The 22,842-nt window shown below is 38.8% G+C and overlaps 1 protein-coding gene across 4 annotated transcripts in view; it reads right to left on the bottom strand.

Moving 5' to 3' along the window:
• The window catches only part of vari (MAGUK p55 subfamily member vari), a 767,475-nt gene extending 746,188 nt beyond the window's left edge, over positions 1-21,287 (bottom strand). For all 4 annotated transcript variants that reach the window (XM_067766042.1, XM_067766044.1, XM_067766045.1 and 1 more), the window contains exon 1: positions 21,104-21,287. The gene's annotated coding sequence lies outside the window, so the exon portion shown is untranslated. The remainder of the gene's footprint in view (positions 1-21,103) is intronic.
• Between the last annotated feature and the right edge of the window lie 1,555 nt (positions 21,288-22,842).

Genomic DNA, 22,842 nt, shown 5'->3' with positions numbered 1-22,842 from the left:
TGTGTTGTGTTGTATTCATTTTATTTGTAACATTCACAATTAAATATCATTGTGAGCAACAATGTCGAGATGTTGCCAGATGATTATTAAAAAGTAAATTTGGGGGATTTTATCCTCACATCACCCTTTTTGGGGAAAAGAAGAATTGACAAAGTGATCAATTTTGTCACATTCTTCTTTGGCCATAACTTATAAAAATTGTTGCGAACAAACGAATATATATTTAGATTAGGGTGTACCTCCCCTTTTTAATTCGTTGGTTCGGAACCATTTTTATTACTGATTATTACAAATGAATGAATTTGATTTTAATTTATTAAATTATGTTGTTTGTTCTTCTTTTTGTTGTGGATATTTACATTTTAATATATTTTAAATTTGTTAAAGTTTTACATTTTTAATCTTTGCTGCTTTTGAAATATGTCTTTTTTTCTGTTTTGTTTTTTTTTTTTTTTTGTTTGAACTTAAGAAATACGAACAATTTTCATGAAATAGGTTTTTTTTTTAATATACAAAATGTGTGTTATTTTACTTTTTTTGTATTAACAATTTTTAAGCCTTCGTGGCTGCTTAAATTCTAGTAAGAAAATTTTGGATTTATTTTTCAATGGAATTTAACGTTTTATCAAGGTATTAAAGTAATGTTAATTTACTTTACTAAGGCGGTTTTTATGCACCACTTTTTCTTTGTTTTTGACTTCATCGAAAATAGTTACATTGGGTTCGTTAATTTTGGTTATTGTAAACGGACCTTGATAAATATTTTCGTGCTTATGATGCGGTTCTTTTTGTAAAAGCACTCTATCTCCGATTTTTACAATTAAAGGTCGTGCCGTTTTATCGTAAAGATTTTTACTTTGTAATTTATTTTTATTAATTAGATTTTGTGCCATTTTGTGCGTTTTCTGCATCCTAAACTTAACTTCTTTGGCATAGTTTTCGACGTTATAGATCGGGTCAATTTTTTCTTTTGTTAATTCATTAGGCAAAGTTGCCTTTTTTCCAAAAACTAACTCGTAAGGCGAAAATTGATTGTCGAAAACTGTGCTACTCGTAGTGTTGTGTAGGAAGGTAAAATATTTTAAATAAACATCCCAATCAGAAAAATTGTCTTTTAGATATGCACGTAAGTATTCATTAAACACTCTATGATTACGTTCAATCGTGCGAACAGTTTCATGATGGTATGCAGTTGAAAAATTATGTTGGATATTTAAAAGTTTAGTTAATTCTTCAAATAATTCGTTTTTAAATTCAGTACCTAAATCTGATTTTATGGCATTCATTGTGACGTAAGTTAAAATGAATCCTTCAAAAATAGCTGAAGCGATTGTTTTTGCCGATTTGTCTGGTACAGCGACTGTTACCAGATATTTAGTCATGTCGCAAATCATGGTAAGTGCTAACTTGTTACCATATTTGGACTCAGGTAGGGGTCCTATTGTGTCAATTACTAGTATATCAAATGGTTTACAACGAGTTGGTGTTAAAACAAGTTTTTCTTTTGTTTTAGGTTTAACCTTGTTTAACAGACAATCCTTACAATTTTTGATATATTTCGATATATCGCGAGTCATGTTCTTCCAATAAAATTTTGTTCGCAATTTTGCGTAAAGTCTTTTCATTCCGCAATGTCCACCGGAAATGGGATCATTATGGTATATTTTCATAAGTTTTAATTTTGTATCTTCATCTGTTACTGTCTCCACTGGATCTGTTAGTATAATTTCTAATGATTTTAAAATTTTATTTCCAATATTTTTGAAATTCGTAATAGTATAATGTTCGAACATAATATCGTTTTTAGGTCATTCAATCTTCTTAATTTTGTGTTTGCCGGCTTCTGGTTCAAGCCTCGAAAGTAATTTCTCTAAAGTCATTATTTCGTTAACAAGCTCAAAACTAAGTAACTCGAGTTTCTTATGTTTAATATGCGCAAAGATTCTTAAATTTGTTGTTTTATTATTCTTATCGTACGTAATTGCAGATCTTATTCGTGGGACTTTTTTCGAAAAATTAAATGAAAATTTGTCATAGACATGTAAAGTAAGTTGTTTTTCGTCGGTTTTGTCTGTTTTTCTATGTAAATTTTTGTCGATTGCCTTTTTCGTCATGGCTCTTGTCTGTACTGCCAAAATTTGTTTATTAGCTTCTTTAATCTCATCGATTGTTATACGCGATAGTGCATCAGCACAAACGTTTGATTTACCTTTTATATATACAATAGTAAAGTTATATTCAGACAGTTCCAGTCTTATTCTTGAAAGTTTTGAAGATGGGTCTTTCATATTGAATAAGTATACTAGAGGTCTATGGTCTGATTTTACAATGAAATGGGTACCATACACATATGGTCGAAATTGCTTGATAGCAAAGTAAATAGCTAAAAGCTATAATTCTATAATGGGTTTTTTCTGTTCGGCTTTATTAAATGCTTTAGAAGCGAAACAAATTGGTAAATCACTACCTTGCTGTTCTTGACTTAAAATAGCGCCACATCCAGTTGTGGAAGCATCAACTGTAATAATGAATTGTTTAGTAAAATCTGGATATTGGAGTAATTTTAGTGAAAGTAACGCTGCTTTCAAAGATAAAAATGCTCTTTCGCACTCTACATCCCATACAAATTCAACTTTTTTTCTGCTTAATCGATTTAGGGGCGCTGCCAGAGACGCAAAATTAGGTATAAACCGTCTGTAATAATTTGCAAACGGGACGAATCGTCGTACCGCGTCTTTGTCAGTCGGTTTCGTATACTTTTTAATTGCGTTTATCTTAGAGTCGTCTGGCAACAAACCTTTGGCTGAACATTTATGACCTAAAATGTAACTTCTGGTCGTAAAAAGTTGCATTTATTTGGGTTAAGTTTGAGATTAAAAGATCTACAAGTATCGAAGACTTTTGAAAGATTTTTAATGTGGTGTGCTTCACTACACCCTATGATAATAATATCGTCGACGTACAAAAATGCTACATTGGGTGGTATACCCGAAAAAGCTATGGTCATCTTTCGTGAGAATGAGTTAGGTGCTATATTTAAGCCGAATGGAAGCACTTTCCATCTAAATGCGCCACGGTCAGTGCTGAAAGACGTAATGTCACGAGAGTCAGGATGCAAGGGGATTTGATGAAATCCTGAAAAAAGATCTAATGTGGAAAAATACTTTGCTCTACCAAGATTGTCTAAAATATCGTCAACACTAGCTAGTTGAAATTTATCAGCAATGAGTTTTTTGTTTACTGCGCGAAAATCTACGCACATACGATATGCTTTTTGACCATTTGTATCTTTCTTTGGGACTACAATCAAAGGACTATTGTAATTCGAATAACTAGGTTCAATCAAATCGTTGTCTAACAATTTATTTACTTGGCGATTTATTTCTTCGCGTTGAGAATATGGCAATCTATAATTTTTAACATATACCGGATCGTTGTCTGTCAATCTTAGTTTTTGCTCGTAAAATTTATTTAAAGTCATTTTGTCCGTGTCAAGAGCGATAATGTCGGCATAATCTATGCAAAGGTCAATTAATTTACTATGAGCATGTTGAGGTATTTGATTTTTTAAAATCGAAGTTAGTTTTTTCGTACGTTTGTCTTCTGTTTCTGTCTTGTTAATTGTATAAACATTGTAGTTTGAAAGTTTTTCTGTCCGAATACTTTTTCTTTTCACATACTTTATATCATCTGTGGTATTTATAACTTTAATAATTGGGTTACTGGAATTAACAATGCACCTAGCTGTGAAAACACCTTTTTCGATTTCCTGCGAGTCCACGAAAAGTGGTTCGGGTGAATTTCCTAAATCAAAAAGTCTGAATATTTCGCATCTTGGTGGAATGATACAACTGTCGCTTTCTGTTCCGTGCAGGATTGGTATCGCGACTTTTTCATTACCTACCCAAAAGGAAATACTATTTCTTTCATAATTAATAATGCATTTGTTAATTTTCAGAAAATCTTTACCCAGTATGCCATCGGATGGAATATTAAAGTCTTCATTTACTACGTGTAAAGTATGTTTAATAGAAAAGTTTGAAAAATTTAAATTTGCGGTAATTTTACCTAAAGTGGAAACTGAATTAGAAGTGACACCGGTTATGTTAATAATGTCGTTTGTGTTTAAGGAAATATTTCTGTCCAGATATGACATTTTTATTAAGGAAATGTCCGCTTGAGTGTCTACTAAGAAAGAACAAAATTTTTGTGACTCGTTTAGTTGTAATTCTATAAAATCAGAGTAATTTAAATTTAAACAATAGATGGCTATTGGTGAGGGAAGTTCGCTTACTCCCTTAATTCGTCCTCCCTCAGTGTTCGCTCCTGAGGGGCACTGGCGTTTAAAGCGCGAACGTTTGCGTTTCGACCTCTACCATTGGCTGATCTCGAATTGTTGTTTCTATTGTTACTATTGTTTGGATTAGGGTTGGTATTTGGACGCGCATTATTATTGTGATTATGATGATATCTATTTCCGTGATAATTCCTGTATCTTTGAATATTATTACCGTTATAATTACTGTTGTGTGAAATTGAACTGTTATTATTTCTATAACCAGTATAGCCGCGGTTTGGGTAAAAACCTCGATAACTACCACGTGAATTTCTAAATGTACTGTTACCACGTGATCGAAAAGCTAAAACCTGACGCTCAGTTACTTCGATGTTTTGTTCTACAATTAATTTTGCTACTACGTCTTTCGGATCAGTAAATGCCGTTGAGGCTAAAATGGTTTTTACTAAATTGGATTTTGCGTTTAAACGACACACGTTAACAGTTTGTTCGACTGCCATTTCATGAGCTTTCGTTTGAGTGATCCCTTCAATAATAAGAGACCGCTCAAGTGAGTCAGCTAAATCTTCAACTTTTTGGGCAAAATCTGTATAATTGTTACCGCTAACGTGCAACGCTGCAATTCTCCCTGCTACAACTTTCGAGTTGTCTGGTTTGATCCTATTACGTAGAGCTGTTTTAATTTCGTTGACTGAAGCTACTTGTGTTGGTATTGCTTCACGAGCTTTACCCTCTAATTTTGATTTCAAGAACGCTATGAAAGTATCGGTTAAATCTGCAGTAGCGAATTGTTCGAGTAATTCAATTTTGTCTATAAAAGAATCAAGTGCTAGTGGATCACCACTGTAGTTTTCTCTAATAGAATTAGCACATGTGTTAATAAAAATTCTTTTATCCTCTGGTGTTGCCATGATTTGATCGCTAAGATCTGGAGCTGAATTAGCAGAAGATGAGGCCACGTTTGTACTAATTGGATCGTTAAGATCTGGGTTTTCGTTAGAAGAAGGATTAACTAAGTTTGCGCTATTTGGGTCGTTAGGATTTTGTTTTAAAGTAGAAGAAGTTAAAATTTCACTATTTGAATCGTTAAGATTTGAAGCTAAATTAGAAGTTGAATTTTTAATGGAAGAATTTTCGAAGCCTGGAAAATCTGTTGATAAAGAGAATCTATTTTCCTGGTTTGTGACTTTTTCGGTCGAAGATGAAGCTAAACTTTCGTAGCTTGAGCCTGATTTATCTGAAACGGATTCTGAATCTGAAGTTTTTTGCACTTGTCTACCACTTCTAAGGTTGTACATAAGAAATAACTAAAGCACTTGTTTGAATGTTGAATTTAAGATTGAAGTTAAATTGTTAAGGAAAAAGAGCGAAGGAAAAATTTTAAGAAATATTTAACAATTTATTAGAAGAATTAATCGAAACTGCAGTAAATTTTTATGAAAAATTTGTCAAAAGTAATTTAATTTAAAATGGCTCAAAAGTATGTAAGTTTTAATTGGTGAAAGTCTTAAAATGTACTCACGGACGCACCGCTTTATTCAAAAAAAATCTCAATTTGGTTTTTCTCGGAACCACCGCATGTAATAAAAATTGAATTGGTTTTTCACGGAACCACCACATGATATAAAAAAAAAATTTGGTTTTTAACGGAACCACCGAAAACCACTTATGTATTGTCAAAAAAAATCCAAAATTTATATTGAATGAGAAGTTAATTTAGTTGGAATACGGAGATATTTAATATGAAATTTTAATTTTTAATATACCTACATATATAATTTTAGCGAAAAAGTACCCGTAGGCAAAAGAATGTTTAATACATATATGTATACTTATTTTTGTCACTGCTGCTGCTGCGCTGGCAGACCTGAATCGCTGCTGGTGTTGTTGCTGCTGGTGTTGTTGTTGCTACTGGTGTGTGTCTTCGTGTGTTAAAGTTGGTAGTGGTGGAGAATTTTGTATGTTGTTGGGTGCCGTTACCTTCGCCGTTATGCGTGGCGTGGTGCGAGTGCCGTTATGGAAATTTATGAAATTGTGCGTTGAATTTTCATTATTAAATTGTATCTTAATTTTGTTGAATTTTTCTTTTGTTAAATTTTGATCAGTGGAATTGTTTTTGCGGTTAATTAATTTAATGTAGAAAATTTGTATTGTCGTTTTTAAATATGATTTGTAAAATTGAATCGTAGAATTGTTTAAATTTGTACTAGAAGAACATATTTTAGGTTTGTTAAATTTTATTTTAAGAAATTATATCGTAGTTTTGTAGAGTTTAGATAGAAAATTGTGTATTGTATTTTTATTGTTAAATTGTAATGTAGGAAACTATATCGTACTTTAGTAGAATTTTATTTTAGAAAATTGTATATTGAGGTTTTATTGAGTTTTAGTTTGGAAATTGCACGGTAGTTTATTAAAAATGTATTTAGAAAATTATGTGTTAAAAATTAGTTGAATTCCATTTAGAAAAATATATCGTAGATTAGTGAAATTTTATTTTAGAAAATTTTAGGTTGAATTTTAATTAGAAAATTGTGTTGTAGTTTATTGAAAATTTATTTAGAAGAAATTTAGTTGAATTTATTTAGAAAATTACGCCGTAGGTTAGAATTTTAATTAGCCATTTAAGTATTGAAATTTATTAGAAAATTGAATTTTTAATTTTGCACGTTTATCGCACCACACACACTTTTGCCTTCTGTCCACTTGAAAAAAATTTCTCACTCACCACTTACTAGACGTCCGGTTCGTTCCGATGCCAAAATAAAATGAACGAGGCTCCAGCCTCACGGTCGCCATATGCTGTACAATTATAAAATTGTACTTGCTTGCTGACCCAACAATAACTCACCCGAGGCGCCTTGGCAGACCCAGCGCCATGCTATCTGAGGAATTCTATCCGTGGAGGGCGCCGCCTCCATATCGTTGCCATTGTGTATACGATGATTAAATTTGCATTATCTTGGCGGACGCCTGCGGTAAACTTTCCAGTACATTAAAAATTCAACACTTTACTTTTTGTAAATTATAATATTTGTTTTATTAAATATTTTCCCGACTGTTTAAAACTGCGTGTCTTTATGCGTGTCCAAAATTATAATGATGGCGGTGAAACATGAAAATGCCGATGTCACTCTTGCATGTCGTTTTTCATGTTTCACATATATCTTATTCTCTCTTACATACTTTATTACAATGGATTATGCCATAACGTGTTGTGTTGTATTCATTTTATTTGTAACATTCACAATTAAATATCATTGTGAGCAACAATGTTGAGATGTTGCCAGATGATTATTAAAAAGTAAATTTGGGGGATTTTATCCTCACAGCTGAATGTTAGGAAAAAACATATGGGATACTAGCAACAAACCATATATAATGTGACTATATCACGGAAAACTAAAGCGTATACTACACGTACTAAGGAAGGCTGTATACTGCAGTGCATATATCTTAATATTAATAGTATTGTTTCAAATAAAGTAGAACTAGAGCGTCTTATGGAAGTTAAACAACCAGCCTTAGTAGTGTGCTCCGAAACCTGTACAACAGATAATATAATGGACTCCGAGTTAAATATTTCTACATATAAATTAATCTGTTGTGAGTCACACCGTAGGCACACGGGTGGTGTGTTATTTTATATACATGAACAAGTAGAATTCAACGTTGTATGCAATAAGTCTTTCGACATGAACATATGGTGTATTATTATAAAAATTAAAAAATGCGCTCTAAAGTGGAAATTTGGAGTAATCTACCACTCACCTAGTAGCAGCGATGCAAATTTTGTTAAATATTTAAATGAGATCGCCACAGAACAGCTTAAAGTTTCGGATAATAATCTAATTAATTATTATAATTAATTAATATAAACATGAATATACCATCCACGTACTCTAACCAGCTTAGAAGTGTGTTTGCACAAATGGCCATGGTACAAAAAATTGATTTTAATACGAGAGTAACGGAGCACTCAGCTACAAAAATTTACCTACTATTTGCCAATAATGACCAGATCAAAATTGAATGTGCCAGCGAATATAAAATATCTAATCATGAGACAATCTGCTTTCAAATACCTACTTGAAAATATTGCAGAATGAGAAAATATGCTAATGCCGTCTGTTGGGAGAACTACAGCGCGGAGAACCTGATAAATCTGCTGCGGATATGTGATATAAGTTCTATATCTAATATAGTGTTAGAAAATATAGTCCAGGCTTTGAATGATATCTTGTCTGAAGCCATGCAAACGTTGACATACGAGAAGAGGATCAATATAAAATTGCAAAATAAGTGGTACGACCGTGAACTAACTACATAAAAGAAAATTTGAATTATATAAAATTGCGATTAGCACAGGTCATTGGGATGATTATAATGCCGTTAAAAAAATATATAAAAAAACTATAATACTTAAAAAGAAGAAATACAAGTGATTATTAATAAAGGAAATATGAAATCCATGTGGAAATGTTTGAAAGATGCTGTGGAACTTGCAGATAATAAAGAGCATATTAAAAAAATAGTATTTAACGGTGAATGTCTAGAAAATAGCAACGATATAGATAATGTCTTGAATTGTTACTTTGTTCAGAGCATAATTCAAATCAATGATAGTATTGAAACAATTGAACTTGTTGATGAAAGTGAAACAACCAACTCGGTAGCAACATTTGAGCTCACCAGTATCGAGTTAGAAGATATAATGAACATAACAAAATCATTTAAAAACAAATATGGTGGTAAAAACCTATTGTCAGAGGGTGTTATCAAGGACTCTATGGTGTACATTGCACACTTATATAAGGACATTATAAACGAATCGTTTGATAGTGGCATTGTTCCCAGCAGCTGGAAGATATCCACAATAATACCAGTGGCAAAAGTAAAAAAACCTGACGAGCTGCGTCCGATTAATACTCTACCTATTGATGAAAAATTATGGAAACAGTGGTGAAAAAGCAACTAGTAGCATACCTAGACGATCATAATATAATCATAGCAGAGCAATCAGGCTTCAGGAAAGGCCACTCCTGCGAAACAGCATTGAATATGGTAATTGCAGAGTGGAAAGAGGCTGTTGCTGATAAAAAGGTAGTAGTATCTTGCTTCTTAGATTTAAAGAGGGCGTTTGAAACAATCGATCGAAATGAATTGTTGAAGCTAATGGATAAAATTGGGATCAAGGGAAAAGCTTTGGAATGGTTTTGTAGTTACCTGAGTAACAGAAAGCAGAGGACGGTAATTGGAGACGCAGTTTCATTGGTTGTTGATGTTAACATTGGGCTGCCACAAGGCTCAGTACTTGCTCCGATATTGTTTATAATTTACATCAATGATATAAAAACTTGCTTGAGAAATTGTAAAATAAGTCTTTTTGCGGATGATGCATTAGTTAGCATTAGTGACAAAAATGTAGATTGCGCTGTCATGAAAATACAAGAAGACATAAATAATTTATTTAAGTGGCTATGCAGTAGAAAGCTAAAACTTAATATTGATAAAACTAAGTATATGATATTTAACAAGAACCATAATAACTTAATCCAATCTAGTCTGAAAATAAAAACCAATGCAATTGAAAGAGTAGATCAAATGAAGTACCTAGCTGTAATAATTGATGAGAAACTAAGTTTCACAGAACACATGAATTATTTAAAGAAGAAAATTGCACAGAAAATAGGATTTATGTATCGAACATGTAAGCATATTAGCCAACATCACAAAATATTAGTATATAGATCAATTGTAGAACCCCTTTTTATTTACTGCCCATCAATACTACTAGTAACAAATGATACGTTAATTAATAAGCTCCAAATACAGCAAAACAAAGCAATGCGTTTGATACTAAAATGCTCTTATAGAACATCAAAAAGTATTATGCTTCCTATGTTAAATTGACTTAGTATTAAACAATTAATCTGTTATTACTCTTTGAAGTTTATACATTACATAACACAGGGAATGTTACCAAATTATCTGAGTGATAGGATACAGTACAATCATGAGATCCATAACTATGGAACTAGGAGTAGCAGAAATTTAAGACTGCCCAAAGTAAGAACCGAGTTCGAAAAAAAGACCTTAGAATACGTAGGCTATAAAATGTATAATGAACTACTAGCAGAGATAAGAGACTGTGAAAACGTTGTTAAGTTTAAAGAAAAACTATTTCTATATTGTAAAAATTTAAATATTTAATACTAGTTAAACAATGAATATACTCATTTCTTTTTAATGAAATAGTTTTAATACTATGTTCAAACAGAAAAATAAATTGAGGCTATTTCGATTTAAATTGAGTGGTGTTCATACAACTCTATTTAGCTTACACAATAGTAATTTGATAGCTGGTTGGCTCATCTCTACAGTAGCAACATATCTTTGTTGAGACTGTCAAAATGTGCGTGTTGGTATTAGGTGAATAGAATGGAATGAAACCATAAAACTTAGAAATTTTTGTGTGTTGTAAGAAAATGTGTTCAGTGTTTTGTTTTCATTTTGATTTTGCCATCTTCTTTTGACAGTCCCTACTCCAGTGAAATGAAAGACATAAAATCAGCTGATGAAATGAGCCAACCATATAGTTCAGCCATGCGTAAGTGACGTTTAAATATACTCAATAAACACACTTTACAATGTTGCATTTGCAGGTTGAAACAATTTATTACGCAATTTTTTTTAAATTGGCAATTTATTATTACAATTTATTATATGACAAATTGCGTAATAAATTGCCCAAAGAGTATAAATTGCCAATTTGGTGTGTGTTTGAACCTAGTATAAGAAACAATTATGAATTTTGTAAATTGTACTATACAATGAATTAGGATTTTTTGGCCGTAATAAATAAAATAATAATAATAATAACATACACAATGTATGCCCCGCTTGCAATGTGTCCCCACATGACACCAACCATCTCTGTAATTGTAATGTGGAACCAACGCCTCTAACACCCCCTTCATTATGGTCCACCCCTGTCGAAATAGCGAGTTTCCTTGGACTCCCGTTAGAGGATATTGATGACAATTTGTGATCGGTCGCAGCTATTAGGTGGGGCGAAACATTGCTACAACAACATGCCTGTCGTAAGAGGCGACTAAAATACCAGATTCAAGGGGCTGTGTAGCGCAACCCTTCAGGTTGCCAGCGCAATATATAGCTTCTCCAAACCCAATTGTCAACCTCACCTATCCGCGGCGAATCCTGTTTCACTAACAGACGAGGCTCTGGCGACCCTAAGCTCCTCATGGAAGTTGGGGTTGAGGGCCACATAAATCGTTCCCGAGATGGTCGGGCTAGCACCTTAATGGTGCTGTGGTACCGGAGCGTACCGGATCTGTATCCGGCAAAGAACCATCACATCGATAACACTCCCCAAAGCCTTCGGGGAGCAACCTTATCGCTACAACAACAACAACAACAACCATCTAGACATTTTCAACCGCTTCATATAAGCACATGCAGATGTTGTTGTTGTAGCAATGCTCGCCCCACCTAATAGCCGCGACCGATCACAAATTGTCATCAATATCCTCTAACGGGGGTCCAAGGAAACTTGCCGTTTCAACAGGGGTGGACCATAAGGAAAGGGGTGTTAGAGGCGTTGGTTCCACATTACAATTGAAGAGATGGTTGGTGTCATGTGGGGACACATTGCAGGCGGGGCATACATTTTGTATGTCAGGGTTGATTCTGGATAGGTAAGAGTTTAACCTGTTACAGTATCCAGAACGAAGTTGAGCAAAAGTGACACGCGTTTCCCTGGGGAGTATGCGTTCCTCTTCCGCAAGTTTTGGATAATTTTCGTTAAGTACTGGATTCACCGGGCAATTCCCGGCATAAAGGTCCGACGCCTGTTTATGGAGTTCACCAAGGACCTGCTTGTGTTTTTTCACTTCATACGGCTGGGTTCTCAGGTGCCGTATTTCCTCAAAATGCTTAAGGAGATGACCCTTAGGCCCCTAGGCGGTGCTGGTTGATCAATCAGATGTCTGTTGGGATGCCCAGGTTTCTGGGTATTCAACAGGAACTGTTTGGTCAGCATCTCATTTCTCTCCCTGATGGGGAGTATTCTCGCCTCATTATGCAGATGGTGTTCTGGGGACATAAGAAGACAGCCCGTGGCGATTCTGAGAGCAGTATTTTGGCAGGCCTGTAGTTTCTTCCAGTGGTTGATTTTTAGGCTTGGCGACCATATGGGTGACGCGTAGCACGTAATCGGCTGGCTAATTGCTTTGTATGTAGTCATGAGCGTTTCTTTATCTTTTCCCCAAGTACTGCCAGCGAGGGATTTGAAGATTTTGTTACGGCTCTGAATTCTCGGAACAATTGCGGCTGCGTGCTCACCAAAATGTAGATCCTGATCAAACGTCACACCCAAGATTTTGGGGTGTCGGACAGTCGGTAGCGTAGTGCCATCAACGTGGATGTTCAAAATGGTCGACATTTATGGCGTCCATGTTGTAAATAAGGTCGCGGAAGATTTAGTCGGTGATAAAGCCAGGTTTCGCGAGGCGAAAAAACTGGAGATCAGGGAGGTAGCCGTTTATTTTATTGCATAGCGCATCGATCTTTGGGCCTGGGCCTGTGGCCATTATTGTGCAGTCATCGGCGTAGGAAACGATTGTGACTCCTTCCGGTGGTGAAGGTAGCTTAGATATGTAGAAATTAAACAAAAGTGGGGATAGGACACCACCCTGTGGCACCCCTGTTTAATTCTCCTTGGTTTTGATGTTTCGTTTCTAAATTGCACCGATGCCTGCCGACCACCCAGATAATTTGCGGTCCACCTTTTAAGACATGGGGAAGGGTAGACCCTTCCAGGTCCTGCAGTAACGAGCCATGGTTGACCGTATCAAAAGCTTTTGATAGGTCTAGCGCTACGAGTACTGTTCTATGGTGGGGGTATTGATTTAAACCGCAATTTATCTGGGTGCTAATGGCATTTAGCGCGGTGGTAGTGCTATGGAGTTTTCTGAAGCCATGCTGATGAGGGGCTAGCTGCAAATTTGCTTGGAAATAAGGGAGCAGAATGGCTTCAAGCGTCTTTACCACTGGCGATAGGAGAGATATCGGACGATACGACTCACCTATGTTAGCTGTTTCCCAGGCTTTAGTAGCTGGACCACCTTGGCCATTTTCCATTTCTCAGGTATGACAAAGGTGGAAAGAGACAGATTGAAGACATGTGCTAAATATTTGAACCCCTCTTTCCCTAGGTTTTTAAGCATCGGCATGGCTATGCCGTCTGGGTCCACTGCTTTGGATGGTTTAGCACGACCAATGGCGTCCTCAACCTCTTTAGCGGTGATGGTGATTGGTGACGCGCTGAATTTGTGTTTATGTGCGCGTCTATTGGCTCTCCGTCTATCAATGTCGACCGTAGGATGCATTATATATTGTCGGCAGAAAGCGCTCGCGCATTTTTTCGCGTCCGACAGCACAGAAACTTTGTCATTCTGCTTAGACGGATTCGATAGGGACTTTACGGTTGACCAAAGTTTACCCACACCGGCAGAGAGGTTACAACCTCTTAGGTGCTCCTCCCATTTAGCCCGCTTGTGTTCATCCACAAGCAATCTGATGAGTTGGTTTATGTCCCTTATTTGGAGGTCGCCTGGGTCGAGCTGCCTTATAAGGTCACGTTCTCTCCCTAAATTTGTGGCCTCCGCCGGGAAGTGGGGCCGAATTTCGGGAATTCTCCCGGCGGGAATGAAACGTGGCGAGGCTGGTTCAATGACCTTGCGGAAAGCACACTCCCCTTAGCGGGCATCAGTCGGGATAGGGAGGGCAGTAAAGCGGTTGTCTGTAAAATATTTGTATTCCTCCCACTTTGCTTTTTTAAAGTTTATGAAAGTGCGTTTTTCTGTAACGATGAAGTCGGCGGTACGCTCGAACGAAATAAGTATAGGCAGGTGGTCGGATGCCAATGTTACCATCGGCTGCCAGTTGACGCAGTTTACATGTTCTGCGCTCACGATTGAGATATCCGACGAACTGTGACAGCTTCCTACCATACGTGTGGGGGCGTCTCCGTTTATTGTGCAGAACGTCGTTTCTTCTATTTGATCCGCCAACATCTCACCCCCACTGTCCGCCCGCAAGTTTGAATGCCATAGATCGTGATGGGCATTAACGTCGCCTAAGATAATGCGATTGTTGCCAGTGAGTAAGGCGCTAATATTAGGACGGTATCCACTGGGACAACAAGTGGCAGGAGGGATGTAGATGTTGATGATTTCTAGGTTTGCATCGCCTGACCGGATAGATAGGCCTTGACGTTCTAAGACATTGTCCCTGCGGTCGATGCCAGGATCAAATATATGATATTGCACAGAGTGGTGTATGATAAACGCGAGGCCGCCTCCATTTCCGCTCATGCGATCTTTTCTGTGGACATTATACCCAGAACAGGTTTGCAGTGCAGATCTTGCTGTGAGTCTAGTCTCTTGAATCGTAGCAATGCGGATGTTGTGCCGCTTCATGAAGTCGACTATCTCCGTGATATTCCCAGTTAATCCATTACAGTATAACTGCAGAATTCTGAAGTGCATGGGGGAGACGTCGCCACTCTGAGAGTAAGTGACGGGTGATTACGCCTGGGTTGAGGAAGACCAGGACGCAACTGCTGTTGCGGCCCTGGGACTGGGCGTCCTTGGACAAGCATTGGGGTACCCGGTAGATTAGGGTTTGCGACCTGGCAACATGACGCAATGAAACCCGTCGGGGGGTTGCCGTCGCGGAGACCAAAACATCTAGGAAAGTGGCACCGCCCAAGGCAGGAGCTTATAAAAAATAACCCTGGGCTACGCCATGCCAAGTCCAGGTGTGTGGTATAACCGTGGCTACCGCCACGGTGATGCACAAATTTTTTGGGGGTACAATACAACAACAACCACATGAAAATCGCCAACTTCAACTGCAAATATCTCCGGACAGGGAAAAAATTTTTCTTTTCCGCCTTCGGATTATTGTTCTCGATATTAATACGCGTCTTTTGATATCTCAGTCGAAAATCTTGGCCCAAATTTCGGTGGGTGCCGTAAACTGCACTACTACCAAGAAAAATACTATCTCTGTTGTTGTTGTTGTTGTAGCAATGCTCGCCCCACCTAATAGCCGCGACCGATCACAAATTGTCATCAATATCCTCTAACGGGAGTCCAAGGAAACTTGCCGTTTCAACAGGGGTGGACCATAAGGAAAGGGGTGTTAGAGGCGTTGGTTCCACATTACAATTAAAGAGATGGTTGGTGTCATGTGGGGACACATTGCAAGCAGGGCATACATTTTGTATGTCAGGGTTGATTCTGGATAGGTAAGAGTTTAACCTGTTACAGTATCCAGAACGAAGTTGAGCAAGAGTGACACGCGTTTCCCTGGGGAGTATGCGTTCCTCTTCTGCGAGTTCTGGATATTTTTCTTCAAGTACTGGATTCACCGGGCAATTCCCGACATAAAGGTCCGACGCCTGTCTATGGAGTTCACCAAGGACCTGCTTGTGTTTTTCCGCTTCATACGGCTGGGTTTTCAGGTGCCGTATTTCCTCAAAATGCTTACGGAGATGACTCCTTAGGCCCCTAGGCGGTGCTGGTTCGTCAATCAGATGTCTGTTGGGATGCCCAGGTTTCTGGGTATTCAACAGAAACTGTTTGGTCAGCATCTCATTTCTCTCCCTGATGGGGAGTATTCTCGCCTCATTATGTAGATGGTGTTCTGGGGACATAAGAAGACAGCCCGTGGCGATTCTGAGAGCAGTATTTTGGCAGGCCTGTAGTTTCTTCCAGTGGGTGGTTTTTAGGCTTGGCGACCATATGGGTGACGCGTAGCACGTAAGCGGCTGGCTAATTGCTTTGTATGTGGTCAAGAGCGTTTCTTTATCTTTTCCCCAGGTACTGCCAGCAAGGGATTTGAGGATTTTATTACGGCTCTGAATTCTTGGAACAATTGCGGTTGCGTGCGCACCAAAATGTAGATCCTGATCAAACGTCACACCCAAGATTTTGGGGTGTAGGACAGTCGGTAGCGTAGTGCCATCGACGTGAATGTTCAATATGGTCGACATTTGGGGCGTCCATGTTGTAAATAAGGTCGCGGAAGATTTAGTCGGTGACAATGCCAGGTTTCGCGAGGCGAAAAAACTGGAGAGATCAGGGAGATAGCCGTTTATTTTATTGTATAGCTCATCGATCTTAGGGCCTGGGCCTGTGGCCATTATTGTGCAGTCATCGTCGTAGGAAACGATTGTGACTCCTTCCGGTGGTGAAGGTAGCTTAGATATGTAGAAATTAAACAAAAGCGGGGATAGGACACCACCCTGTGGCACCCCTTGTTTAATTCTCCTTTGTTTGGATGTTTCGTTTCTGAATTGCACCGATGCCTGCCGACCACCCAGATAATTTGCGGTCCACCTGATGATGATGCATTAATAATGATTAGTGAGAATAATATTAATTCTGCACTTTCTAAAATACAACATGAACTGAATAACCTGTATAAATGGTTGTGCGGAAATAGACTGAAACTTAATATAAATAAAACGAAATTTATGATAATAACAAGGAGGAACGTTAATGAGGATATAATTGGTTTAAAAATAAATGATGAAAGCATACAAAAAGTTGACAGTATAAAATATTGGGGAATTATAATTGATAACAAACTCAAGTTTGAAGAACATATAAACTACACAGTCCAGAAAGTTGCGAAAAAAATTGGGGTTATGCAGAGAACATCCAAATATATTCAAAAAAAGTACAAAATAATTATATATAAGTCCATTATAGAACCGCACTTTGTAAACTGCCCATCTATTCTATTCATTGTGTCAGACAAAGAAATAGATAAACTTCAAAAGATGCAAAACAGATGTATGAGATTTATTCTTAAAAAACCTAGAGATACTCGTACGGCTGATATGCTGAGAAGTTTGAACTGGTTAAGTGTAAAGCAAAAGATTTTTTTTCACGCTATGAAGTTTATATTTAATATTAAAAGTGAAAATGTACCTGAATATCTAAGTAAAAACGTAGTATTAGTTAAGCAAACACATAACATTAATACAAGGAATAAACACAATTTCAAACTGCCTTTATTCAGAACTGAAATATATCAGCAAAATATTTTTTATAAAGGTCTAAAAAGTTTCAATGAACTGCCTATAGATATAAAAAGTTGTAATGAAATCGGGGCTTTTAAAGCAAAACTTTATGAATATTGTAAAACTTTAGCAATAAGATAGTAAATTGTAATATAATTTAATTTATGAATTAGGCTTTTTTGCCGTAATAAATAAATGAAATGAAATGAAATGAAATGAAAGACATGGGGGAAGGGTAGACCCTTCCAGGTCTTGCAGTAACGAGCCATGGTTGACCGTGTCAAAAGCTTTTGACAGGTCTAACGCTACGAGTACTGTTCTATGGTGGGGATATTGATTCAAACCGCATTTTATCTGGGTGCTAATGACATTTAGCGCGGATGTAGTGCTATGGAGTTTTCTGAAGCCATGCTGATGAGGGGCTAGCTGCAAATGTGCTTGGAAATAAGGGAGCAAAATGGCTTCAAGAGTCTTTGCCACTGGCGATAAGAGAGATATCGGACGATATGACTCACCTACGTTAGCTGGTTTCCCAGGCTTTAGTAGCGGGACCACCTTGGCCATTTTCCACTTCTCGGGTATGACAAAGGTGGAAAGAGACAGGTTGAAGACATGCGCTAAATATTTGAAACCCTCTTTCCCTAGGTTTTTAAGCATCGGCATGACTATGCCGTCTGGGCCCACTGCTTTGGATGGTTTAGCGCGACCAATGGCGTCCTCAACCTCTCTAGCGGTGATAGTAATTGGTGACGCGCTGAGTTTGTGTTTATGTGCGTGTCTATTGGCTCTCCGTCTATCTTTGTCGACCGTAGGATGCATTATATATTGTCGGCAGAAAGCGCTCGCGCATTTTTTCGCATCCGACAGCACCTTATCGCCAAAGGCGACGGAAACTTTGTCTTTGTGCTTAGTCGGATTCGATAGGGACTTTACGGTGGACCAAAGTTTACCTACACCGGTAGAGAGGTTACAACCTCTTAGGTGCTCTTCCCATTTCGCCCGCTTGTGTTCGTCCACAAGCAATCTGATGCGTTGGTTTATATCCCTTATTTGGGGGTCGCCTGGATCAAGCTGTCTTATAAGGTCGCGTTCCCTCGCTAAGCTCGCGGCCTCTGCCGGGAAGTGGGGCCGAATTTCCGGAATTCTCCCGGCGGGAATGAAATGTGCCGAGGCGGATTCAATGACCCTGCGGAAGGCACGCTCCCCTTGGCGGGCATCAGTCGGGATAGGGAGGGCAGCAAAGCTGCTGTCTGTTGCAGATTTATATTCTTCCCACTTTCCTTTTTTGAAGTTTATGAAAGTGCGTTTTTCGGTGACGATGAAGTCGGCGGTACGTTGGAACGAAATAAGTATGGGCAGGTGGTCGGATGCCAATGTTACCATCGGCTGCCAGTTGACGCATTTTACGAGTTCTGCGCTCACGATTGAGATATCTGGCGAGCTATGACAGCTTCCTACCATACGTGTGGGGGCGTCTCCGTTTACTGTGCAGAACGTCGTTTCGTCTATTTGATCCGCCAACATCTCACCCCTACTGTCCGCCCGCAAGTTTGAATGCCATAGGTCGTGATGGGCATTGAAATCGCCTAAGATAATGCGATTGTTGCCAGTGAGTAAGGCCTCGATATTAGGGCGGTATCCACAGGGGCAACAGGTGACAGGAGGGATGTAGATGTTGATGATTTCTAGATTTGCATCGCCTGACCGGACAGATAGGCCTTGACGTTCTAAGACATTGTCACTGCGGTCGATGCCAGGATCAAATATATGATATTGCACAGAGTGGTGTATAATAAACGCGAGGCCGCCTCCATTTCCGCTCTCGCGGTCTTTCCTGTGGACATTATAACCAGAGCAGGTCTGCAATGCAGATCTTGCTGTGAGTTTAGTCTCTTGAATCGCAGCAATGCGGATTTTGTGCCGCTTCATGAAATCGACTATCTCCGTAATCTTCCCAGTTAGTCCATTACAGTTGAACTGCAGAATTCTGAAGTGCATGAGGGGTGACGCCGCCACTCTAGGGGTAAGTGAGGGGTGACTACGCCTAGGTTGTGGAAGGCCAGGACGCAATTGCTGTTGTGGCCTTGGGAGTGGGCGCCCTTGGGCAAGCATTGGGGTACCCGGATGATTTGGGTTTGCGACCTGGCAACATGGCGCGATGAAACCCGTCGAGGGGTTGCCGTCGCGGAGACCAGAACATCTAGGAAAGTGGCACCACCCAAGGCCGGAGCTGCATTGAGCGGATGTCGCAAACCTATATATTCTGTGCTGGCAGACGGTACAAACGGAGGCAGGGACTAAGAGTCTGTTTCCCTGACCTGCACGATTGCTGCCAGAAAAGAGGGGGGAGAAGACGGCGGCAGGGGCTGATGCTCAGCATTGCTACCAGCTCTACTACGAAGGTAGTAGTTATGAGTGGTATCAGCTGTTTGAGTTGTTGGCGCCGTGGGGCGCGAGCAGCAGCGGGTACTTGTTGTGGCTTGCTGAGCAGCGAAGCTGCTGGAAGGTAGTGGGGATACGCTTAGGCGTAGACTACGGGACGCCCATGGGCGTGAGCAGCAAGGAGCCACAAAAGATTTATAAAAGTTACGTGGACGTCGGGTTTAGGGATCAAGCCCAGAACAACCTGTCCGATGCAACCATCCCTTGCACGAGACACACTGAACAGAGTGTGACCGTCCTAAAAAGATTCTTTTCTGGCAAATGCAGCAAAACCATTTCTCAGGACCGGGGTCAGGAGACGGACCCGGATTGGGTTCGATACCTTCCCGGAGTAAGAGAATATGTCGCAGTCCTGCTGCAAGGAGCTCCTGGGAGGATGACAATTTGTGGGAGGGACGAATCAAATTAAATGGGGTCACACTGAAATGACAGTCCTTGGTCGGGAAAAATCCCGAGTAGCTCCGGTACATAGAACCGACTGCCTTGGGAAGCGGAGATATGGTAAAAGTCTAGTTGAGGGGTCGACTGCTAATACGCTACCAAAAATATCGAGTGAGGTGTCAAAAGACGCGTCTTGACATCAGTATTAATAATCCGAAAACGTTCAAAGGTAATAGTCTAGTTGAGGTGTCGACTGCTAATACGCTACCAAAAATATCGAGAGAGGTGTCAAACGACGCATCTTGACATCAGTATTAATAATCCGAAAGCGGAAAATAAAATTTTAACGCGTTCAAAAGATATTAACGAAAAAGCGAAAAAAGACTCGCGGGTACCTCCGAAACCGGGGGTTGGATCCATGGAATTTTTGCGCAGAACACCTTTCTGTGTTGGCTGCCTTCGGCCGCGCTTATAAAAAATAACCCTGGGCTACGCCATGCCAAGTACGGGTGTGTGGTATAACCGTGGCTACGGCCACGGTGATGCACAAATTTTTTTTCAGGTACAAACACAACAACAACCACATGGAAATCACCAACTTCAACTGCAAATATCTCAAGACAGAGATAAAATTTTTCTTTTCCGCTTTCGGATTATTGTTCTCGTGATTAATACGCGTCTTTTGACACCTCACTCGGTAGCGTATTAGAAGTCGACCCCTCAACTAGACTATTACCTTTGAATGTTTTTAATCATCTTGGGGTATATTTGAATATTTTTTGATCAAATTTTCAAAAAACGCTGACTGGGTATTAAACATGCCTAACACGACGAAAGACGCATGTATAAATAATTTAGTGACTTACCTGCGAACTATTCGTTTCTTCTTATTCTTAAGCGTTACACAGAAAGAACTCGAGTTTGGTATATCTTTAGAATACAAATTTTGAATTAGTTGTGGAATGGCAAGAATCGGTTTGTAAAACCAAACAGTTTGTAATTGAAATATGCCAAAACGCCTCCCAATCGAATATGCAGCCAATAATTATTTCAAACTATCGATTTATCAACCACAAGTATCGATCACAACTTGGTCATGATATCGATATTTTGGGTTTTTGATTGGCGAGGTTGACATGTACAATATATATTGTCACAAATCACAAACAACCCTACAAGACGGAGGTAACCAGTTTACCCACACATTCAAAGCTTTTTTCGCTCTCCACTAACACATCGACGTTTCATGCTGTCATCGAAATGACAGTTCATTAATTATTCCGGAAAAATTGAAACGCAAAGAAAATATAAATTGTTTACAACGAAAAATATCTTGTGCTTTTAGTTGTGACATGTGACGGAAATTAAAAATTTTGTTGCAGAGAACACCTTTTTGCGTTGGCGACCTTCGCCCAAAATAACATTAAGTTAATTTGAGTTGTGACATGTGACGGAAATTAAGAATATTGCTGCAGAGACCATCTTTTTGCGTTGGCGGCCTTCGCCCAAAATAATATTAAGGGTAAAGTTTTACAAGACGGTACACCACCTAATTTAAAAATATCAAATAATAATAAAAACGGAGCTCGAAGCGCGCCTTTTGATTCCACGTTTGATAATTTTTGATAAAAATTGGGTGGTGCACCGTCTTTTAAATCGTTACCATATTAAGTTGTATAGAATCGACGGGATGGCCTACAAGGTTTTATGTCAACTAAATCGCTCCCGATATGGTCGGGCTAGTACCTTAATGGTTCCCGGAACGTACCCGATCTGCATCCGGCAAAGGACCACCAAAGTCCATAACGGGGAGTGTCCTTATCGCTACAACAACAACAACATTATTTACTTTCTGATTTTCATTCATACGTATGTGCATTTTTAAATAATAAAAAAAATGTTATATTATTCTAATAGATAGCATCTCCGCCGGGTTGCGATTCAGCTCAGAATATGCCAAAATCAAAGGAAATCTACAAAAACAAGGTACTTTACAAGCAACATGCTTTGGAATACGGTACCAAACTGGTTGGATGTATTTCCCTAAAAAAGGCTGGAACTACGCATCTTGGTTTGCCAGTATTTGCTTCGGTAATTTATATTGATTTGTAGTGATTAAAAATTGCAATAGTAGATAATGTAATGTGAATTAAAATTGAATAGGTAGCCGGAGCAAAAAAGGCAACTGATCGGCCTGCAACTGTTATTTATGTGGTGCCACCAACTAACTCTAGAAAATTTTTCCCGATGGTGATCCTTGGACGATGCGTTGCTAGGCGGTTGATCGAAAAAGAGAACGGTCGTCCGGTTGATGACAACCGCTAGATAGATATATAGATAGATATATAGATAATTAATTGAGGATCGCACTGCGACCATTGGTCTATTGTGCCCTCATCTGCTTCACAACACCTCATCCAAGCCGACATCACTGATGAACCCTAGCAGTTCACCTGGCTTGAGGGATTAAATGTGGGAATGCTCTGGCCATGGTGAGCCCATAAACTTAGCCCTACGTCTTGAAATTGCGCCGCAATCTAGAAGGATATGGTCCACCGTCTGCTGATCCATCACAAAATCGGTATGTGTTGTTCGATACTATACC

Source organism: Eurosta solidaginis, chromosome 2 (genome assembly GCF_040869045.1).
Source record: "Eurosta solidaginis isolate ZX-2024a chromosome 2, ASM4086904v1, whole genome shotgun sequence".
Lineage (NCBI taxonomy): Eukaryota > Metazoa > Arthropoda > Insecta > Diptera > Tephritidae > Eurosta > Eurosta solidaginis.
The sequence above is the reverse complement of the archived record's forward strand: the minus strand, read 5'-3'. Positions and strand labels throughout refer to the sequence as shown.